The sequence below is a fragment of the Zerene cesonia genome, chromosome 5 (assembly GCF_012273895.1).
Source record: "Zerene cesonia ecotype Mississippi chromosome 5, Zerene_cesonia_1.1, whole genome shotgun sequence".
NCBI classification, from domain to species: Eukaryota; Metazoa; Arthropoda; class Insecta; order Lepidoptera; family Pieridae; genus Zerene; species Zerene cesonia.
The window spans coordinates 642,727-657,878 of NC_052106.1; the positions used below are offsets into that span (position 1 = coordinate 642,727).

Sequence of the window (15,152 nt, forward strand, 5' to 3'; positions counted from 1 at the left end):
ATTAAATTTATTGTATCGATAATCATTATTTTTTGTGTGTATGTTCATACTTTTCTGTTATATTATTATTATCACTGCAAAGTTTGGACTAATTCAACAGCTCTTTCATAAGTAAAATATTTAAATAATACTCAAATTAACTGGCACCTTTTGTCTAAACAATAATTTCAAAAACAAATCACTTATAGCACAATTCACTTTTTATCATGGCTATGGCATACCGCATAAACAAAACTAAAAGATAAATATTCATACACTATTGTGATTCGTAAGCTTTTGTTTAGATATATCTCCAACCAAATTCACAAGGGAGACTGTGGCGCCGGAGTTGCCACAACTAATATATGGGTCTAGTAAAATTTATTACTTAACACACTGAAGCGCAGCTTGACGTTTAAGATACAAAACATTATTAGATATTATTACGTAGTAAGTGATGTAGTACTTACATACAGCTACGAATATATGATATGACTGATAATATATTTCACAGAATATGAAATAGCAGAAACCGGTAATGGTAGATATAAGTCAATCCAATTTATTGTCTGTATATACACTGAGGAGAAAATAAGGTGTTAGGAGTACTACTTACTAAAATATACATATTAAATTTTCAAAATAACTATTATATTAGATATATTTATAGCGAATAAACTCAAAGCGAGCACATTGTAATTTTTTTTTATTTTAGTCCATGTTATTTTTAAGTTTACTTTTTTATACATTTTGTTAAAGAGTAAATAATTAAATAAATAAACATTAAAAAAAAACTGTTTTTAATCTGTGTCGCGGTACATAAGGATATCCAACCCCAAACCTTGTTCCTGCTTCATGTAAGTAGCCATTATGTACTTTACGGGCGTATTTTTCTGCAATGAACAGGCTTGACGTAATACGGGATTACGCAAGAACCCGCAACGAATATGAGTCGGGAATGAATAAATAGCCAAGCAACTTGGACGCAATTCCATGGTAGGTCAAGAGATAAAGTAAACGGCATAAAGAAAAAAAACATTTAAGAGAACTTGGCAATGTTTATAACATAATCTTTCATCAATAGGTTTCCTAGCTTACCAAAAATTATAAAAAAAAAATTAAATTTTTTTTTCTCTCTTCATGCCAAGTAAACAACACATGCATACCTACTCCATACTCAAATTCTGTTCCATTTTTGAATTCGTTACTAATACATTGCGTTTTCCGTGTGACATTCCATTTTTAAATTTACGAATGGAAAAGCCAGTCAATTCTGAAACAGTTTGCAATGACGCGTGTCAAGCGATCCCGCCCGATATTTCACTTTTCCCACCATTTTGCCGACTCTGTTATACGATTATGTTTATTCGAATTACGAATTGAGTGCGTTTCGTGGTCGCCTATAAATAAACGGTTTGCTTTTGGAATACTAACTTATTTCGATATCAGGCCCATAGTGGTGTGTGCCAACTAATAAATAAACAGTTTTCGAGGCGAATATTATTCGTTACTAACTACGTTATTCGAAATACGTAATTTTTTTAACTCATCTATACTAATATTATGAAGCTGAAGAGTTTGTTTGTTTGAACGCGCTAATTTCAGGAAATACTAGTCCGTTTTGAAAAGTTCTTTCAGTGTTAGACCATTTATTGAGGAAGGCTATAGGCTATATATGTACCACCGGCGAAGCCGGGGCGGACCGCTAGTTATTATATAAATTTAATGCAATGCGGTAAAATATATTGTGGTGACTATACTTTCATAAATTCTCTGTTAAAATCTTACATAGTAACTAAAGTCTAAACAAAGGGTAATTTAAAATCAAAATATTCAAGCTCTTCGTCAACCCCAGGGGGAACCAAACTTACATGGACTTAGAAAAACTTATTTATAACTTACGTAGTTCACTAAGTTGCAACTTTAAAACTTGAACCTATAAAATATTCAGAATGCGATTGCACTCAGACCATAAATAAGAATAACCTTTCTACAATTTGTAGATGTTACCTATGTCAACGAGAACTTATTTTAACTTAATAGAAAAGCCTTTTATTTGCATATGTGCTGTTTGTAACACAGCAGCCATATATGAATGCAATAATGCTGTTTTATATTGATTTAAACAGCTTTATGAAACATTATTATTCAGTACCTGGATGACCGAGCTTCGCTCGGTATTTTTTTTTTTTTTTTCGTTTTAACTTTAATTATTCGCCAAAAAAATGGTTGCCTGTAAAGTCGGTTTTACGGGCGAAGATTTTACGTGACAAATGAATATTATTAAATTGCACAATAGGAACAAGGTATTGAATGAAAATAAGAATTGCACAAATTTTAACTATAGAAAATATATTTTGTTTACTAAAAAGACAGAGACAGACACAAGCAGGCGCCGATTCAATGGGCCTAATTCTCTAGTGCTGCGCGCGCGGCGGACCGATCATAGTTCGGTAACTCATCGTAACGTTACCGGGCGTTACACTTTTTCGTGAGTGACTCCGAGCCGCAACCTAATTTAAGACGTTGTCACGTCAAAAATAGTATTATTATTAACCAATAGATGTCAGGAAGAGTCATAATAAATTGGGACTACTCAAACGCCTCCTATTTGTTAAAAAAGTAAGTTTAAGTTGATAAAACACGAATAAAAGACGAATATAACATTTTCTAAAAAAGATTCCTAGCTAGATCGATTTATCGCCCCCGAAACCCCCTATATACTAAGTTTCATGAAAATCGTTGGAGCCGATTCCGAGATTCCAATTATATATATATATATACAAGAATTAAGAATTGCTCGTTTAAAGATATAAGATATAAATTTGAAACTTTTAATGTTATATTACATAAAGCCAAAAGGTTGCTGTATAAAATTAGAATGCAATTCAAATCAGGTTTCAGTGAAATTATATCGTAGAATGCCGGGAAGTATGTCAAACGCGCATCCATTGAGAACACGGAAGCCTGCATATGCCCGGTCTCTGTCACACTTGCTCTCTGTCTCTTTCTACAAAGCCCAGTTCATACACGCTGCTGTACGCGATTGCGGCGATAGAAATGAATTAGAGTAGTGTAATATGACCGTCCCCCCTGGTACAGTGGTGAGCCCGTGAGCATCCGAGGATATCCAGAGTACGTTGTCACTTTCGGGATATGTTCTTTGATACCACCTACCACAATTGCTGTAGTAATATAGGGTGTATTTAGAAATTAAAAACTTTTTAAAGGATTTTAAACGCGATTTATTCATTGTATTAACGTTTAAAATCCGTTAAAAAGTTTTTAATTTCTAACTGTATAATACTCGCGTAAAATCAAACACAAGAAAATATAGGGTGTGTTTTTTTAAATCAACAGGTTAAAATTTGGCTAGATTGGTTAAAAAAAATATGATTCATTTTTAGATTTTATCAAAGTCGGCTTCGTGAGCGTTTTTTCGATATATCGAATTTTGTCTGCCACGCCCGGTCCATACCATAAATTACTTACTTCATCGAGGCGCTTTTGCATTACGTCTATTACCGTTTTATATATTCATTAAACACTATTTGCACATTTTGTTTACAAATTCAATAAAAATATTGCAATAACCATAAAACATCTTCCAACAATCGCGACACGTAACAATTAACAGTAACATAGACCAGTGACAATGCTATTAAACAAACAAAAAAAAAAAACTTGAGGAGCTTCGTCCTTAAATCTTAAGAAACTATCCTAACAACGCATCCCTATATCTGGATGAATCGTCCTACAATATTGTATACTGATTCCAAACCTCACACGACAACTGCAACCGATGTATCAAATGAAACAAGCGTATACATACATTAGCGAGTCTTCACTAAAACGCATACTCCCATAACATTCTGGTTGCAACAGTGGGCCGAAGTCAAACAGATCGACAGCAGTGCAACGACCTAACACAACAACATTGTCGATAAATTGCTTTGATCGCATAGTTTTCATACAGTGGCGGAACCATTCGTGTTGGTATGAAGTTCCACACAATTTTCACTTCGTAATATTTCACTCTATGTGCCTATATGGTATAATATATAATCCTACTAATATTAATATTATAAATGCGAAAGTTTGTAAGGATGTGTGCGCGTTTGTTGCTCTATCACGCAAAAACTACTGAACCGATTGCAATCAAATTCGGTACGTTGATAGCTGGACAACTGGATTAACCCATAGGCAACTTTTGAAACCGCGGGGCGCAGCTAGCATTGTATAAAGTTTACTTAAAAAACTATTATTTCAGTTTTTCCTAAAGCTTTAGCCTCTATGATCATACAAGCCCTATCTCAAACCTTTCGTGATAACATATTGGACTTAGATTAAGATTTATCGACGAAACTACCCTCAAATATCCGATCATCGAAAGGTAGGATTTATTTGATAATAAGCCACGGTTCACGCTTCGTTACACTTGACAAATGGCGGTATTGTAAGTCCGCGATCTATTTTCGATACAACCTTTTGAATACGTTTGCAGCACGTTTTTTGAATTCAACACATTACCTTTAGAATATGGGTATTTCAGCGGAGTCTTATGTGGGGCCCGCTGTGTATTGTATTGTATTATCTGACACTTATATGATTATATTTACGCCGACCATAACAACACATATCGCTTTTTTAACATTAGATTTATTTTAAATAAGATAAATTGCAGTAAAATTCATCTGCTGTACATCCTTACAATCTAGCAAAACTTTAGTCCTAATAAACATTTTAGTATAAAAAAAAAAATGTTTTAGCGTAAAATTTATCATTACCAGCATGAGCTAGTAGGTACTCCATGTTGCGAGATCTGTTAAAAACATATAATGCACTCCACACGTATTCTATAAACTCAAATGTTTGAAAGATTATATGAATGTTTTGTTTTTCTTTCACGCAAAACCCTCTGCTGGGATCCGAATGAAAATTAGTATAGGGATAGACTATAGTCTGGATAAACGTATAGACCGGGTATCACGCGAGTGAAGCCGCAACATTAAAAAAATAAGTAAATAGTACCAACTGTATACTACAAAGTGCAATATAATTTCCTTCCACCACCAGGCCGGTCATTGAGCAAGCTGCATTGTGAGGCTGCGATAGTTTGCTGCAAGCCATTGTGGTATTAATATTGTGCGAACAAAAGTACGTTTTGTTCCGATGTAATTATGATTTACATTTCAATTACAAACAGTGATATTAAAGTGCGAAATTTTGCATCTAGGCAACAAAGAAACGTATTGTAACTGGGCGGTAAATGTTGTTTAAAATTTGATTTAAAAATACAAATAATTGTTTTTAATATATAAAATATCGCACTTCGAAATCGCACCTCCACTATGCGACGTATAATCCAGAACTTTTGATAAAAATAGTAATTAAGTCACATTTCTTCTATTATGAATTACTATGAATTACTCATAAGTTACCTACCTACTATGAATTACTCATAAGTTAACTGTTTTCGAAATATTTTTTTTTTTTTCAATTTTAATTAAACCCCCAATTTAACCAGCAAAACTCTTTTATCACATACGACAAAGCGTACAGCGCACTCATGCAACCCACAAAACACCCTGTATAAACCAGAAGACACCATCAATCATTAACGCAAAACAAACAGGGTGTTCCCAGCTCGCACAGCAACGGCGGGGGCCAACGCCCCGCTAACAAGGTCGCTCGAACGATGGCTTGCACGAAATGCGGTGCACATGGCGATTTCATAACCTTTCTCTATGTAACTGCGTTATACGTGAAGATATTACGTAATAACACAGTAATAGGGTTATTTATTAATTGTTAGTAGTCTATAGTATAGGAGTGCTACATATTTATGTTTTTTTTTTACGTACAGAGAAAATAATTAATATAAAGCAATTTTAAGCCGTATTTTCTAAATAATACTGCATTACTTACAACACCAGTAAAGATAACTGAGTAAGAAATCCACGGGGATAGGATGTTAAAAATATTAATAATAAAATTTCAACCATTTTTCCTTTATATCCGATACAAACCCATTCCAAATTAATAGGAATAAAACAATTTATTCCGGAAGCTAATATAACTGTAGTATTTCAAAATAACTATAAGGTCATTAATTATTAAATGAATATCAATCAATATCAATCAAAACTCATCATATCGAAAAACTTACGTGGCCTGTAGGTCTATTAAGCGTATAGGAATGGGAATAGGGGTCACCATTTTTATAATATACCGAAACACCTAAAGCATTCATTTACAAGTGTCGTTTTTCCAAGGAGATCCAAACTGTACCTAACATCATCAGTACTATTGTAGCCATTCCCCTAAGTAGGCTTTCAGACTGAAATATGCTCTCACTAAAACGGGGACGACTTGTAACAAATGAGGGTACTGCGGAAATTTCCTTCTCCGTCATCTCCTAGATGAAATTAAGCTATTATTATAACTCGGCCGATTCTCTTGACTTTAATCGAGGTTAATTTAAAGTGCCATTCTCAAAAGGTGTTGTGTTTGCACATAGAAATTGTTATATACATTTTTAACATGTGAAAATCTCAGTAGTTACTCGTTGTTGATATGTTAGTCTTAATATGAGTAGTCTAATCCTAGTATTTACTACAAAAATAAACCTTTTAAGAATGATCAGATGCGTACATCACCCTCGTAACTCGTATAGCGTTGGTATGTATCGATTTCAGTGACAAATGATTAGTTTTAGTGGATGATTCTAGAAATAATTAACTAATACAACGTATACGTTCGTAGGATATAATCCAGTCACACATTCCGATTGAATTGTAAATGAGTCGTAATTAAGCATCGTACAAGCAAGACGTATTTTTCTTTTTTAAAATCATCACTCGATCTATCTATCACATTTAGTGACCGGACACATACTGTGACATTAATAATAAGTCTTATATGAATATCTTCACAGCTACCAAAAAGCATTTTTAGACCAGTACACGTTCTGCCACTTAAAAATTCTGAATCCACGTAATTACTAGCATATTTTATAATTATGGAGTTCAAAGTGAATTAATAAATGCCAAGGAGAGGGAGTGAGTTACTTTAAGAGGGCACTTGGGAGTTCCCGAGGACTGCATCAAGTGGCATCAAATTCAACCCTAGACTTGTAAGCATGTTTCGAACTTTCAGCTTATTTTCATAGTTAAACTCTTTTTATACAATTATTTGGTGTTCACATTTTTCAATGGACTGTAATTATAGTGCAAGCAGTGGCAAATGTGATATTTTATAATAAATAAAATTATTATAAATATTGTTTTTTTCACATTTTCACCTAGAAGGTACCTGTACACTCTCACATTAAGTAATGGATTTTTACGTTCACTTGTATAGCATTAAAAAGCTTTATAAATGAAAACCATTTGAACCATAGAATTTATTATTATTCGATCAGGGGGCACATGAAACCGAAAGAATATAAGATATTCGATTATTCAGATGGGATCACGGGTGGCTGAAAGGTCAGGCGTTGCTAGGGTAAGGCAAAAGATGCGGGTTCGATTTTTTTAACATCTTTTTTTTATTACAGTTAACTTTGAGTTTGTTTTTGAGTTGAATGAAGACTTCTTGCTATATCATCATCATCGTTATCAGCCCATACGTGTTCCCACTGGTGGGACACAGGCTTCCTGTGAGGGTTTAGGTCATAATTAACAACGCTGACGAAATTTTGATTCTAGGTCATGCCAGTTTCCTCACTATGTTTTCCTTCGCCGTTTCAAGCAGTGGTGATGTTATCTACAATCTACACATTAATTTGGGAGCAACTTAGTACTAAGTTGAATATGTGTATGGAACAAAGAAATAATTAAAACAAAAGCTTTCTGCAAGAATATTTCATTTATTTCTATAAGGAAGTAATTTGATAAATATGAAAAGTTACGAAGAGGGGTCTAGGCTCCTTCATTACGTTAATTAATAAAGAATTTTAATAAAGCGAAACTTTTACGGTTTTTTTTTTTTATACGCGGATGATTATTGAATTTTTGATGTTCTTTCTTTTCTTAATGAATGTAAGTATATTTTGGATATATTTTTTTTGCAATTATGGAGCTATTAAAAGATTAATTTATATGCAAATAAATAATTTCAAGTTTTCTCTTGCTGATTTTGAAGCGAAATTAAAATCAGTAACAAAAAATCAAATGAATAACAACATTTAGTTACAAACATTAAATATTTTGACTACAGACGTGTTATTTATGTGTTTTATATTTGAAATAAGCTCTCTCTTTTCACCATTAAATAACTAAGACCTTGAGACCATTAAAATGCCAACTTTCTACTCCCCAACGGAAGCCTCTATTATTTAACGAAAGCTTACAAGCTCAGACGCGCTAGTTTCAAAAGCTTTTTTAATTGTAATTTCCTACAAGAGTGTTACCAAAGCCAGCCTTTTCCAATGGTTTCTTTAGTATATTTGTATATTGTACAAATACAACGCTGCTTTTGAGGATAATTTTCATCTGAAATATGTTAATATATGCACATGTCGTTATATGAATGTCATTATAAAAGGGGCAATTAAACTTAACTTGATTATTTCTATGTTATTTTCGAGTGAACACACAAAATATATGCATCACACATTATTGTCATCGTAAAATGCATACCTCAATAATAGCCTTAGATATAATAGGCTGGTATTAGTGTCACGCTGACCGTCGGTGCTGACAGCCAAAGCGTAAGAACCTCTGAGATACGTACGTGAACGTGTAGGACGTTACCTCTAAAATCTAAACTCCTAAAAAATACATGACAGCTAAAACGAACAATTAAAAAGCTACACCGTAGTGCATTTCGTAGCCTTGCTACGTTCGTAGCTACAACGTCCCGTAGCGAACAATCGAGATCCAGTGCTGTAATCTCAAAGATAAACATTTCAGCATATAAACTGCACACAGTGAGGACGCAGCGTAAATGCGTTGAATAGTCGTACTACGAAAATACGTCTCGTATCTTAAGATAACAGGATGCTTTGCGCTCTTCATGCCGCCCTGGTACTTTGTTAAAATCGTTTCGAAGTAATTGGGACAGAAACTCGTTTTGTATATGGATATGCTGGAATGTTTCGGATTCAGGTCTTCGCTTTGGATCTACAGTAGAACTAATAAAAATAGAAAAGAGGAATTTCGTTGGGTTTTATTGCGTTTTACGTAGACATAGAACAGAACTAAACAGTACATAGTTATGCTTCCGATGACGAAAAAAGAAAGAAAATTTCCAACTAAGACTAAAAATTAATTATAGTACAAATAAAAGATCCACGTTCAATTACTATCTTAAATCAGAATCATAATCATCAGAACAATAACTAAATCACGCAACAGTTTGTTTGAAAACCGAAAATATACCCCATTATGTTATGCGGTAAGAAGTAAATAAAATACTTGATTTATAGCCGTATAAATCTCAGTAATATAGAAATAATTGGACGCGGCGAAGCGCACCCGATAATGAGCGTGTTTGCAATTACTTTTAACGATACTCCCACGTGACGTTTTCCAAAACCGTTACGTATTCGAATAAATGTGTGAGCCCCATCTCAATTTGAGCAATTATGCTCGAAACACACATTCCATTTGGTACATTGAATTCGCGTTCACTGCGCGGGTTGTGTTTTTTTTTTTATAATCGTGCATGTCAATTTTGCGTATAAACGTTAGAATTTTAACAATTTATTGGAATAATGTACGAATTAAATTGAACGTCTAGAAAGCATTATCTATTCTTTTAAAAAAGAAAATTTGTATTTTTGTACGTTTGTAACGTTTTCACACAAAAACCAGTAGGCCGATTTCAAAAATTCTCTAACCATTAGAAAGATGCAATTTCACTGTGTGACATCATAGGCTATATACATATGTACCACGGGCAAAGCAGGGACGAACAGCTGTTTTAATAAATGGCTTTCAGTATTCTAGGGTCGAGGGTATTTATGAACCACGGAATATATTTCAGGAGCAGATCCCAAATCACATTTAAGCATAGCGCAACAGCACAACACACATGTACGACCAGTTCACACGATATGAGACGACTTCAAAAAAAGGAAGAAGATTCTCACTGTACTTTTTAATAACATCACACATCGCAAAAACACAGTGACTTCTCATATGATAAAAAAATAACCAATTTCTGTTCATTGACATGTTTATAGGTCCACCCGGGAGAAGAGCGCGAAGCTAGTTTCACAAATTCACACAATAATAGCCAAACCAGTACAAAGCATTGCAGTGTAACACTGATAAGTTACACTGATAAGTTACACTGATATATAAGTTACACTGATAAGTACAGCTCGTATCCATGGCAATCGCCGCAAGTGGAAGACCGCCAGGAGACGTATTACCGCGGCATGCACGTTGATCACATTAAAGCTGGGATATTTTTGGCACACATTTATACTGAAGGATGAAGTAGACTAGGACTTGTGTGGCGATTGAGCAGACGATGACGGAACTGTGCGAATGCAGCCTGAAGATAAAGTAACCGGTTTATATTTTGTGTTCGGCCTCTGCTACTATTCTTTTCATTCAATATAAATGTGTGGCTCAGTGGCTAAATTAAGATTATTTTTTTTAATTAAATATTAATAAATCTACCCATCTTTTTTATCTTTTCATATTTTAATCAAGTCGAATACGTAATTATATCGACATTTAAATATTCGCTTCAATCATATAGATGGTGCTATTACGTCACTACATAATATAAAACAAAGGCGCTTTCCGCCGCCTGTGTGTCCGTATGCCTAGATTTTTTTAAATTACGCAACAGATTTTGATAGACAGAGTGATTCAAGAGGAGGGTTTATATGTAAATATAATGTATAGCACCCATGCGAAGCCGGGGTGGGTCGCCACTTTCGGATTTTTACTAAATAATAATCAAGTAGCATAAAAAATCATTGCATAGAAAACATCTTAATTTCCACATGCCATCAAAATTTCTACATTTAACCATCTCAAAAGGGTGGCGAATTGTGTTATATTCTAAATGATCGTGGCACCAACGGCGCGCGGTTAATATAAACGCAAAATAAACACGTAAAACCCGCGAAATACCGTCGAGGTTATAATCTCGATCTCGCGATAACCCCGACGTGACGCGGCTACATCTAAATTTGATACGCCGCGCAAATAAGTTCACGCTTTGAAATCTTGCCAGCTTCTAGGACATGATTTTATATTGGGGTACTTCATTACTTTAAGGGGTTATTTTGAACGGTGGTAGTCCATAATGAAACAACACACGATAGCCACTAATAAAAACAAGCAAAAACAAAGGTAACCGTAATAGTGTGTGATATTCTAAAAAACTTAATTACACATTCGTATTACTAATAATAGTGTAATGTCTATACATTACACTATTATTAAAACGTATAAAAGCATCAACACACCACACACAGCGCATAAATAATGTTTTGACGTATTCCAAATTCGAATTGAAAAAACCAGCCGTTTTCGAATCGCTCACATCACCGATCAATTTTTCTCGCTTCGATGCGAAATGTACGCTTGAAAAAAACCAGACACGCCGGTCTATCGTCGGCTAATTTGAATAAAGTAATACCCACCGTCAAGTGTGTGCTCTTTCTATTCCATTATTTTGACTACATTAGCAATAATTTAATTAATATTCGATTAAAATTAATTTCGATGTAAGTAAACACTAGTGTGGACGTATCATATAAATTTATTGAAGTTTTAACGACATTTTAAGACCAGAGTTTATAAATACATAGTTTATATTAGAGATGCCACGAATATTCGGCAGCTATTCGGTATTCGGCCTATTCGGCCACTTTTAAGCTATTCGGTATTCGGCCGAATAATACGTACTATTCGGCCGAATACCGAATAGCAAATCAATGAAAAAAAGACACATCATATTACTCAAAATTATCTATTTATTTCCAAATTACAACTCTTTAGTAATTAAAATTGATCAGTGGTAAGTTGTGATGGATAAAAACAAGCTTTTCAGCATTTATTGGTAGCAAACGACTACGCTTTTCATCGTAAATGATACCAGCCTCAGAAAATAACCTCTCACTATACACGCTACTTCCAGGAGAAGAAACATACACTTTAGCAAATTTCGAAAGGTTTGGGTATTGTTTTTCGTTTGCTAACCACCACTTGTAAGGATCGGCCTTCCTATCTAGGCGACTATCCTTGACGTGATTTACTCGCAATTGAATTGAAACAAATAGCCATCGATCTCCTGCAGCGCCAACGCAACGAGGAAAAAAGGTTTTTACTTGTCTTATTCCAGCGAACGCGCCCCCGACAAGCATGTATTTCGTGCCGAATATTCGGTGGCCGAATATTCGGCGCTTCGGCCGACAGCGTTGCCGAATATTCGGTATTCGGTATTCGGCCAATCAACTATTCGTGGCATCTCTAGTTTATATCGTTAGTGTGTAAACAATAAAAGTATAAGAGGCAATTAGAAAAACCCTAATAATATAATAAATGCGAAACTAACTCTTGTTTGTCTAATTCACATAAACCACTGAACCGATGTAAAGAAATTTGTTATAAAGATAGCTTGATACGATAACGGGAACTATGCGGGGACAACTCCGGATTGTCTATCCTTTCTTTTTGGCCGAAAGCTAGTTTTCTATCATAGTAAAAAATATCATTAACCAAATAAAAATAGACTATAACACAACATTCGAATGCTGCTATTTTATTATTTCTATAGAATTATTATGTATCGGTAATTTCTAATACTTAAACGGAATTTCTTAGCGAGCCTACGTATTTAAATAGCAATTACCTCAACAAAACAATACACAAAGCACCATTTAACGTTATTGGCGCAGGTTCGACCGCATGGCTTTATCCGTTTACCATTACAATTCTACCCTCACAAAATTCATTTAGCTTTACATTTAAAACCCGACCTTACAACATATACAGATATCGTTCAAATTCCTTCACAGCACCGCCGTATCAAACATGACAGCGGAAATTACACTTTAAAATCACAGACGTAGGTGGGAAAATCGTGTCAAACGAGGGCAGGAAGCATTTACGGTGTTGCAAGGAAGTGAAGGTTCGTTGACCTCCATCTCCTGAAAGTGTCACGGTTCACTTAGTGGGGGTTCAGATGTTTTATTGTTTCTGCGCACAACTTTACAGGAACTGTTATTAAAAATACAGATACATTTTTTTTAAATGAATATGAATCTGTACCTACGGTAAGGTACAATTTTTAATGTTGTAACGTAACTATAATTTATTCAGTTAACATACATAAAGGAATACATACCGATAAATATTATTGACCCCTCTTTGTATCTGAAACAAAAAATTCATTTACAATAATGCCGCAAAAACAGTGTTTTTATGAAATACTGATATTAGCCGGACAAATATAATATTTTATCTTTACTTTTTATTGTGGTAGTCGAGCATGCTTCGGCACGAATTGGGCCGGCTCGCACCGGGGAAGTACCACACCCGCACACCACCCTGAAATAGCATACTGCTGTGTTTTGTTCGGTGGGGGAGCCGGAGGCCCATATCCTTTTCCTTACCCTTCCTTTTCCTTTCCTTTATTCCTCTCGGCAATCCTTTCTCAATCCCTTTCCAATTGCGAGGCGGCAATCCATTTGTAGAGGCGTATAATCTGCAAACGATCTTACGCCTCTAAATGTTCATGGGCGGTGGTAGTGCTTACCATCAGGCGACCCACCAGCGCCATTGCCGACGGTGACGGTGATATAAAGCTGAGATATCATTGATATATCAGCTTGATATCCTTGAGCGCTATAGGCTATATATGTACCACATGCGAAGCCGGAGCGGAATATTTTAAACTTGAATAAAATTCAAAGTTAAATATATTAATTAAATAATTATGTAGTTCAATCGCCTAAATATCCGAACCACGAAAATCTAATTTTTCAACCGATGTCTCCAAAACCATGTCAAACTCCATTAGTGATTTTTTGTGTTTAATAGGAAATTGTTATCAAATGGTCCCGCTTTAGAATTTGCAGTTTGAATTTTGACTTCTCCCCGAGAACGTCGGGAGCTGTATTGTTAATAATAATTATACTTCCTACTAATCCTACTTCCTACTAATATTATAAATGCGAAAGTTTGTAAGGATGTGTGTGTGTGTGTTTGTTGCTCTTTCACGCAAAAACTACTGAACCGATTGCACTGAAATTTGGTACGTAGATAGCTGGTCAACTGGAATAACATAAAGGGTACTTTTTATCCCGATATTCCTACGGGATACGGACTTACGCGGGTGAAACCGCGGGGTGCAGCTAGTATTATAATATGCTAAATGTTATACGCTTGTAAAATCTCAATAAACTTCGAACCACGTTCAACAATAAGAAAACAAAAACCACTTAGAGTGCAATACTTGAAAGAAATATCAATAAAAGCAATTCCCATTTGGAGTATCGAGGCTCGCAGCCTACTTACTGTACGGCATTCAAACAGACTGCAGCTTTTTCGATTCGATTTTATACTTCAAGAACTTTAATTAGCATTGTTTTAAGTGAATATCCAGAAGCGATGTAATAAGAAGAAACGTTGTAAATTATAAACTTTATAATTTTTACTTTTATTTTATGTAATAGCTATTTTCTAAATGCTGCTTATCCGAAAAATATTATAAACTCGAAAGCTTATGAGGATGGATGGAGGGATGGATGGATGGATGGATGGATATATGTTTAGTACTCTTACTAAACGGATTTTGATTATATTTGATCATATGTAGCAATTTAAGTTTGAGTTTATACGACTGCACTTTTAAGCATTTGTTCCCCTCCACTAAATGATACATATATATTATAATTACACCTCAACCACTGTCCTTAAAGATATTATTTTTTTTTTTTATGTCATAGCGGGCAACTGAGCTGGTGGTTCGCCTGATGGTAAACGATCACCACCGCCCATGAACATTCGCAAAGGTAGTGCCTCTGCGAATGCGCTACCCGCTTTTAGTGGGTAAGGGAAAAGGAATGAATTCATGACAGGAAAGAAGGAATGGACTGGGACCGTTGAGGAAAAGGAAATAGGCCACCGGCTCCCCCACTCACCGTACGAAACACAGTGGCATGCCACTATTTCACGCCGGTTTTCTGTGGGGGTGTGGTA

The 15,152-nt window shown here is 34.9% G+C and overlaps 1 protein-coding gene across 1 annotated transcript in view; it reads right to left on the reverse strand.

Annotated features, from left to right (window-relative positions):
• The window catches only part of LOC119840146 (stress-activated protein kinase JNK), a 45,436-nt gene extending 32,105 nt beyond the window's left edge, over nucleotides 1–13,331 (reverse strand). The window contains exon 1 of the mRNA XM_038366659.1: nucleotides 13,297–13,331. The gene's annotated coding sequence lies outside the window, so the exon portion shown is untranslated. The remainder of the gene's footprint in view (nucleotides 1–13,296) is intronic.
• Between the last annotated feature and the right edge of the window lie 1,821 nt (nucleotides 13,332–15,152).